This window comes from Corvus kubaryi, unplaced genomic scaffold, assembly GCF_017639235.1.
Source record: "Corvus kubaryi isolate FWS band 111438036 unplaced genomic scaffold, C.kubaryi_AGA036_p1.0 37396, whole genome shotgun sequence".
In the NCBI taxonomy this organism is placed as follows: domain Eukaryota; kingdom Metazoa; phylum Chordata; class Aves; order Passeriformes; family Corvidae; genus Corvus; species Corvus kubaryi.
The window spans coordinates 28,419,242-28,437,755 of NW_024581135.1; the positions used below are offsets into that span (position 1 = coordinate 28,419,242).

Here is an 18,514-nt window from a genome sequence, read left to right on the forward strand (position 1 = left end):
GGGTGCCACATCTCTGTGTTCAAGGCCAGGCTGGATGGGGGTTTGAACAACTTGCTCTAGTGGGAGGTGTCCCTGCCTGCAGGGGGTTGGACTGAGATGATGTTTAATGTCCCTTCCAAATCAACCCGTTCTATGTTCAGTTCGGGCCCTACGCAAGCACAGTGTTTTGTATTTGTAGCCATACGTTTTGCAGTCATTTAATACAGATACACAGATCAGCAATCGTACTGTGTTACACTGTCTCCACTGTGCATCTGAGGTGTGGTGGTTTTAAAATTGTACCCTTTTTGCTACTGAATTTCTTTTTTATGCAGGGAGGGAAACTGATTTTGTAGCCTCCTGGTTAGAGCATACAGCTGTGAAACTGGGAAGTCTGACAGAAGTAGACAACAACTAGTAATGCTACAACCATTAAGCATTAGGTGTTCTGGGGACTCAAGCAAAGGTGTTTAAGCTGTCTGTCCTAGAGATTTAGAGTCTCCTTTTCACTTTTGGCAGCTCATACGGCTTCTGAGGGACATCTGTGTATGCCTCAGCTCCTCCCATGCATTGGACAGGGACCATGAGCAACTAATTCCCAGCTGAGGATTTTGCTCAGGATCAGCATGCAGTGTGACATCATCAAAGGACCATTCAGGGACCCATCACTTGGTCTCAGCTTTTCCTGAAGCTTCTAATATGTTGAGGTAATACTCTTGATATATGTTTGGGGTGAACTGTTTCGTAGGGCATGTTGAGATGCTGTTGTGAAGTGTATATATCTCAAATGGAAAAGTAGATTTTTAGAAAAATTTGAAGTCTGTCTGTAGATGGCAGCAGAGAGGAATGATATTTAATCGGACCTCTAAATACGGTGACTGTGCATTTTGTAATTTGTGCAACTGCAGCTGGTGGCTCTCCATTAATGCCGAAAATTTTGCACTTTACTGATGAATATAATTATTTTGATTTAAGGATCTTTTGGCATGACTGTTTATTTTGGAGGAAGAGTTGGAGCTTTTCTGAGCAGAGGGTGACTCTGCAGACAGGGCAACGCTGCATTTGATCAGTGCTGTGTATGTAATAAAAAGATCCTCAGCTGACGTAAGGATGTCATTGCTCCACTTGAGAATTTGCTCCAGAAAGCCTTTGCCTGGAGGATGTTGCTAGGAGCCTTGTGAAGAAATGTAGCATGTGAGGGAATATAAAAATCACTTGGGAAAAAGGAGATTAAAAAGACAAATTAGTAACTCTTAAGTTTCTCACCTAGGGCAGGATTCATAAATAACAGTGCTTTTATTGTATAGTTTCTCAATAACTTGATGCTGTATTAGGCTGGTCATTAATGGGAGGGTTTTGATACAATGGCCATGTAGGGATGCCTGGTTTATGCAGTACAATAGTAGTAGGTATAGGAGGTGAGAACATAAAAGAGCAACTGATATGTGGGTCAAATGGAAACTGTATTTCAGAGATCCTTTCATGAGCTGAGGTAGGGTAACGCTATCTGACAGAAAGATGGCTAATTCTGACAGCACCTTATAAATTTTGAAACAAACAGATCAAATGCTATTCTTAGTTTAGTGTGCATTAGGAGAGCTGCGTGATTTGAGCTTTTTGTTTCCATTCTTTATTTTACTTTCTGAAGTTGGTGCATAGTTCAATAAGAGTTACTTCATATAAAAAAGTAGGAGTAAAACATGTCCATCAAAATATCTGTAGCATGTTTTCCATGGGAAGCTTTTAAGATGACTGTGATCAAAGGAATGAGTTCTGAAAGCTGAAGTTAAACAATTATTGGATACTCTTTTTTGCTCCAAAATCCTGTCCAACAGCTTCACAGGAGTAGTCAAAATAACCCAAAAATAGTATTTTCTTTTATTTTTAATGTTTATATGGCAGTAGGAGGTGGGATGGGCAGGTGCATTATCATGACAGCCCACCTACTTTTTTCTTCAAATCAGTATCATTTCCTCTATACTTTGCCACCTACATCTATGCCTGGTGGAATCACGTCCAAAGTTGCACGCTAAAATGGGATAGAAGAATGTTTTCATTTGTAGTTAAGAACACAGATGTACTTTTTTTTCTTACACATGTATTTTGTGTGATGTGTACAGCAGCCCACATATCTCAGTAAAGTTTTCGCGTAAATTCTATGTAAAAATCAGGTAATTCATAGAACATTTTTATTCTTTCTGCAGTGTTAGGGCTCCAGGTTTGGGGGTTTTTTGGTATTGTCTCCAATTAGCTTTTTTTGTCTGATTTCAGATTTTTCAGGGAATGGGGCTTTCCTTGGGAAGTCTTTCCCTATTCTATTAGAGATCACTGCTTAAAAGGTGCTTTTGCATTTTCCTTTCTTGTAATGACACTTCTTTTAGTTACAGCTTTTTAACTATTCTGACAATGTCTTTTTATTTCTGCTTAGATTTGCCGTGTGTTTGTAGATAATTAACTACTACAACTGTCATTAGTTAACAAAGTTTTATTCCAGCATAGGTAAAATACTTTCCTTCTTCACAGTTGCATTGATCTTCTTTGAATTCCTTCTACTGTTTTGAGGTAGAACTGAAGTCTTTGTTCGAGGTGGAGTCTGAGCTGCCAGCACGGTGGCCGTGCTCATCTTTAGAATCCTTTTCATCTCGCTCAATTACTTGCTTATGCAGAACACTTCGGTATGAAGGTAAATCAGAGTGCAAACTCTATTACAAACATCTCTCTTTTGGATTCCTTGGGTAGTATGAAAGAATGCTGCAGCAGTAGGTGGAAATTGCAAGTCTGAATTGAGAGCTGGGATAAATCAAATCTGCTAAATTGGGTCAATTTGTCCATCCAGGTTAGCATTCTGCAAAGGGAAGTAATTGGTAGGAGTAAGAGCCTCAACTATTCTGTCACTTCTGTAACTCTGGTTTCCCTGAGCGTTGCTTCAAGTAGTTTATCCCATTCTTCCAAAATGCCCTTTTTATTGCATCAGATAGAAGTTTTGGAAATTGTGAGCTGAAAGTTTTCAGAATCCTTTGTGATTTTTCTTTAGCCCGTCTGCTCTGTTTTATCATTAATGAGATACTGACTTCTGAGTTTGCTTGGCCCATGTTGCTGGATTCCAACATACTTTAATTCTTGTGAAAGCACATATGTGGACTTTTAATTTATTCTCATCACTTGCACACTGAGAAGGGTAGCAACATAAACATGCTGACAGAACTGTTCTTTGATCTGTCCTTAAAACTCTTCCACATTGTCATGTCTGCAAAACTTGGTGAGAATTCAGGTTATCGGTGTATTTCTACCACTGGTATGGTGTACTAGCAGTAAGTCTGCACTTTGTGCTGCCTTGTTTGTTTGCATCTCTCAGTTCTTTGTAACAAGATGTCAGGTCTTTGGGAAAGTTGAAGACCAGCTTTTGAGGTGAGTGTCATGAAAAGATCATCCCTGGATTTGGGTTTTTAGCTGCTCTGGAGTTTTACAGTAAGTATATTATTAGATATTTTACATAAAAATATAACATTGTAAGTGTTCTACATAACATGTTTTTCCTCCTTGTTCTGAGAGTCATATATAATCCTCATTTAGTATGCCATAGAAAGAACAATGTTTTGTTTTTATCTCTCTATGCTTACCTGTCTCAGATCTGCCATCCTTTTTTCCTCTTCCCCTATTTTTTTGTAGTGAGCTAACACAATATTTCTCCAGTTTGAGAACTTCATCTCAGACAAGGAGGGATAAGACTCAACAATACAGGTGGACAATAGCAGAATCCTTAGATATCCAGCTGAGTTGTACAATCCGTACTGCTGACAGAAATTATCTTCTTTTTTTCAAGTATGGTATAAGAGTGTTTATGCAAACCAGTGAAGATGATGTTTTACTGAAGATGCTATTATATTAAAAGATTACTCAGTAGAAGACCACTTCAGTTTTTCACTTTTCTACTTGTCATTTTTACAGCAGTGTAAAATTAATATGAAATGCAAATACTCTCATTTATTTCAGCGCCAGTTTAGATATTGCAGGCCACTGATGATTTTCTCATAGGGCTAACAGATGTCATATAAAATGTAAAGGGGTCCCAGGCTAAGGGAAGCCACTTGAGATACTTGAGCTTGTCTAAAATGCCACCAGACACCTCTCTGTAAGCAACCAGATTCCATTCGGGATGGAATGGAATCCATATGCATGTATCATATCATGTGGAAAATGAACATGTTAGGTGATTAGCAGCATTTTATTCCTCTTGAATAATTTTCTTGTTGTTAAGGTCAGTTTTATGAAAACAGAATTCAGACAGGTATGATAATCTATTCTGTTTGTTTTCCTGTCTGAGATAACTTCATCATCTTTAAAATGGCAGACGTCACACTAAGAATTATGAGTTTAAGGACATAGACACTAGGACCAAATAAACTAAACCCCGATTTTGTATGAACTTATGTCTTTAATAAGAAACATGCAAGGACATGATTCTGTCTGTATATATGTGTGTATACATGTATATGCAGAAAATATAGTAATAAATTCATATAATATTAGTTAACCAATAACACTTATTGAATTACTCAGTACTTTTTCTCCTAGAAGACTTGGGGGGTTTTGTGTGTTGCTGAGCCGACTGAAAGCTTTAAACAAAAGGAAGTCTTGAAATTTGGCTGAGTATAAATACTGGTCTGATTGATTCTCACATGTAGTTTAACTTCAGAGTAAACCTCAGTAACTGTAGCTCAGAACACTGTCAGACACACTGAAATCTAGATACGAGTTCTGCAGCTGTATTCTGTCTTTACTCTGTAGGCACATAAGCAGTCTCCAGTTAAAATGTTGCAAAAATGAGACTGATGTCTCTCCTGCTTTTGTTTTCCTTTCAGTGTTTTACAACTTCAATAATTAAACAGTTAACATGTTGTATACATCATGGGCAATATTCTGGCTCTGAACATTCATATTCTCTAAAAATAGAGGATGTCAGTCTTTTCTGCACAATTTTGGGAGCAGAATAAATAACCTTCTTCTCGAACTTCATTGTAATGAATATTCCAATAGATAATCTTAATACTTTTAGTGTGTAAATGCAAATATGAGACGTGTGGAACACATAAACACAAATTGTCATTTTATCTGTATTCTATTTGCACCTGAAGAAGGGTCGGATAAAATGGCAATATAAGTAGTATATTGATTTTGAATCAGAACTCTCACTTTTGGAAATAGGAAACAGGCTATAAAGCACTAGACCAAGGGACAATCAACATCTAGAAAATGTGTGAATTTGCTGTCCAACTCTTCTCTGAGAAGTCTGCAGAAAATGAGATGTCATCTACTCCTTTAGGAGTATCTAAAACTTCTGTTGCTTTCAATAAAAATGTTTCTATGGCACTCAGGTTTACTTCAAGTGCAATGATGTACCAATTTTAACTTGTGCACAGTATTTAGAAATTAGAAGCACAAGAAATAATGGCAACAATTTTCACTCTAAGATATGGGAGCAGGAATGGCTTCTACCTTAATTTGTTCATATCAGCTTATCAGACCAGCTCCATGTCTTCAGGGCTTTAGGATTAAAAACCTAATGTGGCACTAGGCATTCTTTCTTTTTTACCTGTCAGAGACAAATACCCTCTTTTCAGGCACTGAACTAAAAGAATGCAGAATTAAAGTGTAATCAAAGTGTCATTGTACCTGACAAGTTAATGCATAAATTTCAACAGATTCAAAGATATATTACAAGTTTAAATGAAATCTAAAGTAGTAAACAGGGTAGTCCTGCAGTGACAGAAATGTTCATCATTATTTCAGTTGTTGATATTTGCAGCACTTTCACTGCAATCAAATGAAATAATGCCAGAACATTTGGTGCTCTTAGATTATAGAACATGACCTTCTCTCCTGCTGTGAAACAATATTTCGTGTAAGAAGAACATAGTTAATTCTGCTGTGTGTTTGAATCCATTTTAAACAGATTGTCAGTAGCACTCTTACAAACAGTAACATTCCTTCTTTACATCTGTGTAATTCAACAGTGTAACAATTGAACACATTTTGTGAGAATGAAAGGAAAAATCTGTTCTGTGTAGAGTCCTGTCTTTTCTCATGTTTTAGGAGCTGGCAGTGGTTATGTTGATTTTTTAATTTAAGAAAAAAACATTGGAAGAATGCTGAAAAATATATAATAGCATTTAGTGTTTTCCATATTATGACTTTCTACATGTTCTGGCTACCTGGCTGAAAATCTCCACTCAGAATAATAATATCACAAGTTCCAGTTGTTAAACCAATAGCAATATTCCTGGTAATATTTTTTCCTATTTTTAAATTAAAAAAATTGAAAGCTGTAAATCCTATTGAAGTGCTTTTTATAAACAGAATTAAATTTTGAGAAAGGGTTTGCCTCTTGCCTTAATGCCAGTGACACATAAGCTTAATGTATCTGCTGGCCTATTTTTGAAGGGAAGAGTCTCTAAGGGTAAGACACTGACGTGATAGCAGAGGTAAATGACTGCTGTGTTTACTGGAAGAATGACTTCTTCAGAACAAGTGACTGGCAAAGCAGGAGAGCCCCATTAGTCAGTAAGATAACCATCCGCAGATTTAAACCAGAGATGTGCAGCAAACAAAGGCATCACGCAGGGTACATTAAATTTTAATCAACATTTTATATTTCAGTTCAGGCTTTGTTTATGCAGCCGTTAAGAGGAACATTTTATTTTTGCATATAATCAAAAGTCAGCATGTATTTTGGGAGGGATTTTGCCTTGTTATGTACTAAACCTGCATTCTGCACTCTTTGAAGTGCTGTGCTATTTTTGTGTGAATAACCAGAGACTGCTGCATGGCTTTGGTGAGTGTGGCCCCTGTCCTGGGAGTTGCAGACTGACATGTGCTGTAAAACCAGATGTGTGCACAAAAGGAGAATACAGCTTGCCTTCTTTCACCTCAAATTCTTCGCTCCACGTTGTACAGAATTAATTCGTCAGTGGGAGGGAAAGTTTGTCTTCTTCAAATTTATGGTGAACCTGGGGACTGAGCCACAGGACTGGAGATTTGAGCCTGGATTTATGCCAGCAGCAGGGAAAACCAGGAGGAGCATGACCTCCATTGTTAGCATCCATTTTATGCTGAGTCTAAAGGAGCACTGGAGTGCAGTGCAAAATACCAGTTGACACCAGAGAATCCAGTCTGGTATCTCTTAAAAGAACTTCCATCCATAACAGGTATTAATGCAGCTAACATGTTGAGTTATACTGAGCAGCAGAGTTTAATTTATATTCAAAACTTAATACATTCAGCAGAATACCTATAATACAAATAATGCTTATTATTTTGAACATCCTAAAGTCAATCTTTCTAAGCAATACCCTATTAGTAGTTCTTTTACTTTTATCTACTCGCTGTCATTTTTGTTGTTGAACAAGGTTTTGTTGTTGAAAAGGTGATGTTCTGATTAAAAGGCTTAACTGCATTTACAAACAATGCAGGCTTTGCTCTACTTCCAATGGTGCATTATTTAATTATCTTAAAATACAATTGCCCTACATACTGCTTTATAAAATACTATTTCTCTCTCCTGACCTTGTTTCCTCATGTACTGACAGATTTTATGTTCTTAACTCTCTACACCAAACTGCAGACAATATCCTGGTTCCAGCTCATAACAGAGAGTATTGATGAATAAATAGTACTTATTTAGAGAGAACATTAAAACCCTTCTGCTAACACTCACCTTTGTCAGCCTGCTCATAACTCATGGAATTTGATGTTTTTCTCCAGACTTTTTAAAAAAAGACAGCTATGTACAGCAGCACCGCAGACTTTGTAAGGGGCTTTTCCTGACACTTACAAAGGTGTGTGTGATTATGGACAGAATGCACAACTGCATTCAACAGGGCACTGTCAGACCATTCAAAAAACTCTCACAGTGTTGGGATATCTTTCAGTAACTGGTAGGGTGCAGGATACAACGAGCACAGATTCTGACCTGTACGGTCAAAATTACTTAGAGGAAAATTAGACTGAATGAAAAGTTGGCTCTTACTGAAGTCTGGAGCGTTTACTAGCTCAGTTTACAAGGACAGGGTTTTTTGTCCATAATATTTTGTAATTAATCAGAATTTGTAACTAGGTACACCAAAACTGTATAATATGCTGCAATCTTGCTGCATTTTCAAGGTAATGACTATTCTTTATAGAATTTGTGACCAAAGACAGAGTTCTGACCATTTGCTCTGATGTCCTGTGTAAAATATCTCAGAAGTGGTTCTGTCATAATTCATTCTGTCTTCAGGCAGAAGGATGGACTAGACCTATATGACTAAATCCACAGTCCACAGACCCTTGTGACATCCTAAACAAGAGATGGTGGCCCCATCGTGTGTAAAGAACTCCAGTCACAAAAAGCAAAATAAACATCATACAAATACATTTTTATGTGAGTTAACACCTGTATGTCATTGACTTTTGACAGGCTAAGTCAGGAATTTGGTCATATTATTATTATAATTTTTAATTAATATTTTAAATGAAGATGATACATATGGTAACATTTAAATTTGTAAACTTCAGTTGCCTAAATGCTAAATATTTATCACATGCGTTCCCACCAAGAAAAAGAGTCCAACATTTTCCACAGATTTTTCTTCCTTAAGCACTATCTGGTCCCTGGATATTAAAAAGGATTTGGAAAAAATGTATTAAATGAACTCTCTCTATTCCCTCCAAAACTTTCCAAACAACAGAAAAGAAAAAAGGGAACATTTGAAAATACACAGTACAAACAGACTGTAGAAAGAACACAGTGTTCTAGCCAAGACTCATGTCTGAATTTTTGGGTTCCAGCTAAGGTGCTTCTTTGTGAGTAATTCCAGATAAATCACTTGATGTCTTCATTTGTCCCTGGACAAGATAGGAATCCTGTCCATCTCCTACAGTGTCTTACCAGTGTAGCAAGGCAGCGTTTTGCCCAAGCAGTTGAAGATTCTTTATTGAACTATATTCTATATGTAAAATAATAATGATAAAAACACTCCATGCCAGAGTAGCAGGCAAATTTTTATTGAGTGTCTCTGCTAAGGTAATAAAGTTTGTGTTAATCTGTCAAATTGAGGAAGAACATCTTCCCTGATCAAAAAGTGGAGCACATAGGAAAAGTCATGAAAGTAGAACAGCCATGATTTGCACCAATGCACCAGTATTGTTCTGTAATCTTTGTATTATTATTTCTTGTTTTATATATATATATATTACTCTGTAATATATCTATATGTATGTATAAACACCTGTAAATATATTTTTCTTCTATAGTGCTGCTAGTAAATTTACAGTTGAAGTTAGTTTTAAGTACTGTTCTTCATTCCACCATTATACTTGCTATATTAGAAGTTATTTACTCTTCCATGAGGTTTCAAGGGTGACCTAATTACAGCCTTCCTATACCTGAAGGGACCCTACAAGAAACATGGAGAAAGACTTTACAAGAATATGTAGTGACAGGACAAGGGGGAATAGCTTCAAACTGATAGAGTGTGGGTTTAGATTAGATATTAGGGGATGGATCTTTCCTGTGAGGGTAGTGAGGCACTGGAACACATTGCCCAGAGAAGCTGTGGCTGTCCCACCCCTGGAAATATTCACAGCCAGGTTGAATGAGGCTCTGAGCAACCTAGTTTAGTGAAAGGTGTACCTGCCCATGGCAGGGGGGTTGGAATGAGATGATCTTTAATGTCCCTTCCAACCTAAACCATTCTATGAAAAGCAGGACTATGGAAATGTCTTATAGCATTATTATAGTAGAAGAATATTCCGACTGTTATGAAAAATTGCAATGATGAGGTCACTCTTATGAAAAGGAAAAACAAATAAACAAAAACCTTCAAAACTGATCAAACCCTTCAGTTACCTTTTTTTCCCCCATCATAAAAAATCAACAGGGAAAGGTTAATCCCTTTGTAGCAATAGTGACAGTGAAATCGGCTGCTACATTGAAATGGCAATTGCAAAGGAATTAAGCCTTGTGGATTAGAATACTGCAAATTATGTTTGCAGGTTCCTTTTCAGTGAATTGAATAGATGCACTCAAGTACATTTATAATAAACAAGCAAAGAAAAAACCCTACCATCTGTCTATAAAATCAGAATTTAACCATAGAGCCTTACATGGAATTTAAAATTAAGCTTTTACAATTCAACATAAAAGCTTTATGTTTGACTGACTTCATTATTGCCAAATTTTGGGTTAGGATTTTCACTTGTGACTTTTCTATTGCCTCAAATAATCTGATGGGGGAAAAAATAATGACCTAATTCTGTCTAATATTATATCTGTGTTTCAGCCCATTATCAAATAAATGAAATATACAGTCTTGAATGAAAAAGTTACGTCTTTTTCTATGCAGCTGTGACATTTTATGTTCCAGATCATAATATGCTTTCCAGCACTCACTTAGATAAAATTCTGTCTGGATTCATTTGAAAGTTCTTATTTCTCAATCTACTCTTAACACTTTTAGACTTGAAGTCATGGACTTGTCTATTGTTCAGGAATTTAGTGCTGCACTTGGGTGTGATGAAAATGTACTTACCAAGCAGACAGCTGAAAGCAGAAGCAAAGTGTCCAGGGAGTAAGAAAGAGTTAATATTTAGATTTGAAGTCAAAATAACATATATATATATATGTTATTATATATGATACATATTATTATATTATATATAAATAAATGTTGTCCTCTCAAACAGACATTGTCTCATTCCTTTCTTCTTGCTGTCTCTTCTGAAACATGGGATCACCTGTCTGTCACATTGGATCTTGTGCCACTTGGATTGCATGGTGAACCCATTCCATTTGCTAACTTGGCAAGAAAATGCACACACTTTTCCTGTGTGGGTATTCTGTCAGTTCAGTGAATAGAATATTCTTTGCCATGCAGTTTGATGGCTGCTAAAGCAGATGTAAATAAGAGATGGGACTGCTTGAGGAGAATTGGTAGGGGTTTGGACCTCACCTTTTTGATGGTGGTGAGATGTTGACTTGGCTAAAGCTGTAGCATCAAACTGCCATTTTGTAGCTTTTATAGCACTAGTATATTTTAATTCTAAAATCTAAAAATGCATACCCCCCCAAAATATACATTAAATTTTCCTCATTTCATTCAAAGATTTAAAAGTGTGGGGTATTGTGTGTGAGTCAATAGAATTGTTCAGTTCTAGTCCGCTGGTTCAAAGATTTGAGAAAATAGCGAGTTCTGGACACATTCCAATTGGGGACTGATAAATCTTTGCTTAATTGAGCGTCAACCATATGGTCCAGCTCAAAGGTCTGAGGAAAAATGTGCTGCTGCTGCTTAATTTTTAAGCTTTACATTAGTGTACTTGCTGTGGGAGAAACAGTATTGCTTTTTCTGCCACTTTCTGTTCATGTGTCAACCTGGCACTTTTGGGAAAAAAGTAGTCCTAATACATTAAATAAATATGAGCTTCAGCAAGCTTCTCCAAATCATGTATACTTTGAGGCAAATTAAGAGGTTTAACAAATACACAGGAATGTTGTTCTCCAAAATACGCCAAGTTGTAATCATAATGGTTTTCAAATAGTTATATTATCTGGAATATTTTGTTTTTCTCATTATGTCATACCTACTTTTGTGGAAGTAATGTTACAACTTTGTGTGAAAGCAGTAGCTTGATGTCTAAGCAGCATTCGTTATTCATAGGAATATTATGTGGAGATTATGTTTTCTGCAGTAAGATATTTTAGAACTCCACTGATGTTATTCAGGCACCTTTGACAATAGTATAATAAAGTACCCTAATTAGCCAACAAGGAAAGCTAAGTAACCTTTATTGCCTTTTTATTTTTCCCTGCTACATTCAGCTTTTTGCTAGGAAATTAATTCCACTCACGCTCATTGAGATGCATTAATTTAGAAATAAGTGTACTATTCAAATCTAATTAGAACAGACCTTGCAGAATTTAGAGTCTTTTTCCTACTGCTAAAATGCAAGTGCAAATATCCACCTTGCAGAATACTCACCTTGCAGTAATCTGGTCACGTAATAATAACTCACATGATCAAAAGTCTCCGGTCTCTGCTGTTAAGTAATGATATCTTTGTCTCCTGAACTAGAGCCCTTAGAGTGAGATACATTTTTGCATGTGTAGACTGCACTCTGTCGCTGCAGGATTATTCTTCATAGAATACTGGAAGCACTCTCTGGAGCCATGCTTTAAAAATCTGTATTTATGATCTGTACCACACACTCAGACTTCATTAAATCTGGGAGGGAGTGCTCCATACAAGATAGTAGGCAGTGGAGAATAGCTCCCACAGGCTGCAAGTGCGTGATGCTGTCAGTCTTTGCAGGCAAACGAACCCTCACTCTGGAAATCTGGATGTCTGTCTGTGTAGCACACAGGTGTGATGTTATGTCCATGCTTTCAGCCTCTCAACATGTAAACCCATGTTTCATGATATGCAGTTTGGTACTTTGCTTCAGGGATTAGAAAGTGGGCCTTTATAATAAAGTTTGTTAAATGGAGTGTAAGTGAAGTCTTAAAAGTTGCCTTGTAAAACAACTGTTGTAGTAAAACACAAAACTACCTATCAACCAAAACCAGCAGCAGGGTGTTGATGTGGCAAAATTCTTTGTTCTGTGGATTGTACCATAGAATAAGGAAGACAGAAAACATTTCAGTTTTTGTATAAAGAAAAGTAGGCAAAGACACAAATGTAGAACATTTGTGCTGCCTACCTCAACTTAGTAATGTTGCTATAAAAACAAACCCACATTCCTCAGTGAGAGGAGCACTTGTATGTGGTTTTGGTACTCCTGAAAAAATGGCCATGTGATTCCTGCTCTGAAATCACATACCAGCCGAAAACCATGCATGGAATTTAAATGGTTGCTTAATACAGGGATGTGAGCTTAGTTGAAAACTAACAGATATTCCTGATCCAACTATGCCAGGATAAGAGTGACTTTGATCTGTTCAAACTGCACTCCAGATATCCTTGCAGTGTGTCATCTGCTTATCTAAACATCTAAAACTGTAAATGCTTGTGAGATTTGTTTTCTCCATGCTTCAGTTTTTAGAGAATTTATGCAGCCATACTCTGGACAGGTCTTTTTCTACCTATCTTTTCCTATCCTTTGAGGTTGTAATGTTTGTCTCAAGAATTCTGTTCTTGGCTCTGCTGTTCCTAAGCACCTGCAAGACTTCATATTTAGTTTCCAGTAAGGAGATGACAAGAACAAGGGTTCACATTCAGCAGTATAGAGCAGTGTGCACTAGCTCTCCTCTTTTCTACAGCTAACACAGCCAGACAGAGATTTGGGTACAATGCTCAGCAGCTGGCTGTACTGTTCATCACTCTGGGGTTCTTATTTGTGCCTTATTTCTTATACGCTGTTTTTATTTACTCTGTGAACCCAAATATTTGTTTGTTACCCTTTGTCAGTGTGAAAATTTCAAATATTGTTGCTTATTCTAATGCTCTTTGCTACTGTCAATTCTCTGTCATCATACTCTTCCCCTGAGCAATATGTAAATTTTGAATGTGATTTCATGCATTGGTTTTGCTTGTTGATGTTTGGCTTAATTTGAGGTGCACATTCAAATTTGTCCCTTTTCAGTTAAGGAGTTAAATTTGTATTTGAATTCAGGTGCATGGTTAACGTAAAGCATTTTCACAGGATCTTAGAATGACCTGGGTTGGAAAGGACTTTAAAGATCATCTAGTTCCAACCGCCTGCCATGGACAGGGACACCTTCCACTAGACAAGGTTGCTCAGATTTTGTGGCATGTTAATGTGTGTCATTGTGGCCTTAGTTTGGAGCCCTTATTTTTAGGTGTTGTTCAACATTTCAAGGTGGTCAGGTAGCTTACACTTCATTAAATAAATAGAATAGCTTAGATATATATTCTGGTGGAATGAATGCTGCCATTATTATGAACTGATAGTTTACCACTGCTGTTTTTCCATGTGATACCAAGGAAAAAATGCCAGGTGAAAACTAATATTGAAGTTGTATAACACCTTGCAGTAAGAACAAGGTAAAAATAAAAGATCTTCCTTTTGCTTTGAGCCTGAACAGGGAGTGAGATTATACACATGGCTGTTAGGATTTTGTGGTTGTCTTTGTGCTGGATATGGTATAGTGACAGTTCTACACAGAAGTCTGGCTGAACACTGGTTTTAAAGTCACCATCATTTGTATATTTTGCACTCACTGAATTAATATCTTCTCCCTCTTGATTTGGGAAAAGCCCTACTAATTTTCACTGTTCTGAATTGAACTCTTAGCAAGATAATAGTCCCAGCATCTGTAATTTAGATGACTCTGTAGATTCTTAAATATAAACTTATAGTCCTTTCATAAATGGAAAAGGATAGAATGCGTAAGAAAGCTATTGTGGATGGAAATCATGTCAAATGTCTGTTTTGAATGGGACTATAAGAAGGTTTAGCTGGATTAGGCACAGGCAAAAAGCTTCTTTGTTAATTTTTCAGGCTTTCAGAGTGGCTTTATTTTTCTGGCATTAATATTTATTTGTTCTGTAGCCAGCTAAATGTGGCTCAAATGTTTGACAGTTCTCTCTCAGTTCATGATAAGCTGAATTTCCATTGCTGATCATTGCTGTTAGTGAAATGTATGTTCTTGTTAGCCTGTCTGATAAAGATCAGTGAAGCTCAAGCATCTCCTGAAGAGAAGCCTCCATTTACAGTGAGAAGTAAATTATTTCTGCCTGAGCTGCAGGGGCATTTTCAAGCTCTGCTAATTCCACATTCAATCCTATGTAGGATGCAGCAGGAATTAATGTCACTAGGGTAACCTGCTGCCTAGTTGCTAAAGAAGTTACTGCTTTCTTCAAATCATTTAAAGAAAATTCCTTGGTAGTGTAGCTTGCTCACTTATTATCTGATGTATTTGCTTACTGAGTGCATCTACACAATAAGTGTTGCTCTTGCGGTAAGCATTGATTCCTAAAGAGAAAATTTGAAGATTTTAGTCAAATTATTGACTAAATGTGTAATTCAAATAATCATTGGCATTGTCTAGAGGTGTAAATGAACATGAAGAAGGGCACCGAATAAATATTTTGAGATTTGAGTCCTAGCGATAGTAGTGATGTGGCAGTTCTGCACCACCCGCTTGAGCCTTTTCTGCTCTCCCTTCACTGGGTAAAACCAAGAATTGTTACACTACTGTCAGTACAGATCTTTAAATTCTCTGGGATTCTCTGGGATTTGTGATCCTCTTTCAGCCTCACTAATGTCTTCACAATCTTTATGTCATTTGCCTCATGATGTTGGACTGTTTCCCCACAGACTCCATTTACTTGCTTTAGCAAGAATATTGTAAAAAACAATGCAGCCATTTTCTTCAGTTATGGAAGCTTCCTGATTTTACAAAAGCATGATCCATTCATATTACCTCACTAGAACCTAGTGCAGGCTTTCTCTGCAGGTTTGACTATCACATTTATAAGTCAAATACCAAGATGATGAAAGTGTGTTTTACCAGCGACATTTTAGTATTATTTTTTGATGTTGTGTCTATGGGTCTAATCCTATATTACTTGCCTGAGGGTACAGTTCTAAAATTAAATCTCTGCAAGTACCAACAGAAACTGACAATTGGTTTCATCATCATGACTTCAACTCCAGTGATCTTTATGCACTTTTCAGTAACTATCTGGAGGCATTAGGAGCTGCACCAGCTTTCATTTCTGTACTCAAGAACTATTTCAATAATTTCATAAATTGCTATTGGTAGGAAATTGCTTTACTATTGGCAATTAATATACTTCTCATCAATGGTTTAAATGTTTTTGAATTAGAACTTAGCCATGTGTTTCTTTGCTCTCTGTATTAATATTCCTCTAAGTCCAAGACCAGATGACCAACTCAGGGAAGTGCTCAAAGATATCCACGGGAATTTTGCCAGACTGGGGACTGCTGCTTTGAGCTCCAACCAGATTAGCCCAGATGGCCTGGTGCAGTGGGTTTCTGGCCTGTATTCCAGAAGAGTGGAGAGCTCCTGTGGAGCCCCTTGAGCCTCTGGCTGGATAAATGCCTGCCCTGGCACTGATAGTACCAGATGGCAACAGCTCCCAAGGGCCCATGGACCAGCTGCAGGTGGCGGGAGCAGCAAACACCAGGAACGCTTTCCCTCACTGTGCTCTCCCCTCTCTCTGCTCAGATTGTAGGGGTGTGTGGCCTCTCATGGGCTGGACAACTCCACAGTAACTCAGGGACTTTTTTATACTACAAAAAACCTGCTGGGGAGCTGCAGATGGTTTTCACTCTCATTAAGTCTTTTGTGCAGCACAAAAGAGGTGGGACAGGTCAGGGAATATGTCCTGCAGATTTTGGCACCTAGGGTGATTTTTCCAATTAATACTTTCACCTGCTGAACAGTAATCTGTCCAGAAATCTTGTGAAAGATTACATTTGCATCTCACATGAATGTTCTTCTGGTTGATCCTTTGAGCCTTTTCATGTCTGGCTCTTTAATAGCCATGGCAAAGAAGCTCTTATTCTGGGCATTCAGCTTGGCCCATTGCCTTGCAAAGAGCTGATTAGCTGGGAAAATATGAAATCTTTGTGTAATATAGAAGAGCGTTCCTTGTCTTTTAACACTTCTTGCTGTGGTATATAGGGAAGTTACCCCTCAAAGGGCATGTTCTTCATACCCTGCTGCTGATCCCATGGTGCTAAATGGTGACCTTCAGTAATGATTCATCAAGTCTTTTTTGCTTGCTCTAAATGATAACAAAATGAAAAAGAAAGAGGACGGGAAATACTGGAATATTGTTTTATTTTCTTTACACATGGTTTGCCAAAAAGTTCTATTTTGCTTTTTCCGTACTTGTCTCTTAAGTATTTGTGTGGAAAATAATTGAGTGCCAAGCAAAATGTATATTTATTTTTCATATTAATATATTATGAATTATATTAATTATATGTTCTCTTTTGTTAAGTTACCAATGTATAAAGCAGCTGAAAATGTTACAACGGGTGAATCCTTATGTCACTATGTCATAGCTTCTTGTCATACAGGACTTTAAGGACATTAATTAGAAATTTTGGATGTCTAATTTATCATGATAGTAAAAGATTTCTACGAAAAGCATTTTGCATTTTCATTACTAAATAATTTTTGAGGATGACTGAAAATTGTTTTTTCTCCAGTGAAACATTTACCAAGAACATAACAAAACATTCTCTGGAAGCTTTTGTATTCTAGTATTACTTCAGCAAATAGCTGAACTATGTCCTTATCTCCAGGTGAGAGCAATCATAATTTTTCCAGCTTTCACCTAACAGTAGCTTTGCCTCACATACATTGTAACTTAACTTTGGAAAGACATTTGTCAATCTGGAAAGGTATTGCCATGTGTCATGCACTGCACATCTCTGTTACCGAATGTTAGAGAAGGGAGTCGGAGTTTCTGTTTTTTTCACATTAACTTTTTGGCAAAGGAGAGAAAAGATGGATCAGGGAGGGCAGGGAGAGAACAACAGAGTTGGAAAGAGGAAACAAGACATCTGTCTGCTCCAGAAAAGCAGGCTGGTTTTCTCTGGTTTTGAGTCTGTTGCAGATAAGCTACCCATTGCCTCAGTGCATGGCTCTGAAAAGTTACCCTCTTGCTCACTAGTGTAATGTCTGCTTGTGTGTGAGCACCCATGAAGACTGAAGTAGCAATTCCACTATGGAATGTGTTTATCTTCCACTGCGCACCCAGCTGTATTCAGGCACAGCCAGAGTTACATCTGAGGAAAATAGGAAAGAATCCTAACTCACACCAGAGATGTGGGAACTGTTAATAGAGAACTGTGCATGTAGCATCACATATAATGTGAGTATGTCAGGAAAGCATGCATAGAAATCAACAGGTTTGTAACTGCTGGAAAGCAATAGTGCTGAGTTTCTACAAATATATTAGATTTTGCTATTGTGATCACTGCCATTTATGTTTGGGGGAAGCCAAGAAGATTCGTATGAATTAATGTTTTTGCTTAGTGGACAAGAACATTCTCAATATCCACTTTGAGGGAGAGAAACATGAAAATCCAATGCATTGGATTTATGTATTTTTAATGTGACAGATCAGAAGTCTTAAAGAAAGTCTGCACTTGTATCATATCACACCGTCAAAGGGCTTTAACAGCTTGCAAATCCACTGAGAATAATTCATTAGCTAAAGGTTTTTATCTTCTGGGTTTCTCATCTTATCATCAAAAAAATATCATGATAACCAAAAAACAAAGCAAAAATAATCATAAATGTTATGAAACGCTTGGCACTGCACATCTTTGTTTTTCTCTTTTCATCTTGTCTCAGCAAGTAAAATAGGTGTTACATTACTGGTGCCAAGCCAGGGTACTGCTGAAAAGAGAGACGTGTCTACAATGTCCAGACCTATATATGATCATTCAAATCTGATCCTTTAATGTAAACCCAAACATTTATTGCAATTGCACATCACAGTAGTACACTTCTCAGTATAAAGAATCAGGGAAGATTTGTATAAGACTAATCAGT

General features: G+C 37.2%; 1 protein-coding gene across 1 annotated transcript in view; it reads left to right on the forward strand.

Annotated features, from left to right (window-relative positions):
- The first annotated feature begins 667 nt into the window (after positions 1-667).
- The window catches only part of HECW2 (HECT, C2 and WW domain containing E3 ubiquitin protein ligase 2), a 170,786-nt gene continuing 152,939 nt past the window's right edge, over positions 668-18,514 (forward strand). The window contains exon 1 of the mRNA XM_042041512.1: positions 668-686. The gene's annotated coding sequence lies outside the window, so the exon portion shown is untranslated. The remainder of the gene's footprint in view (positions 687-18,514) is intronic.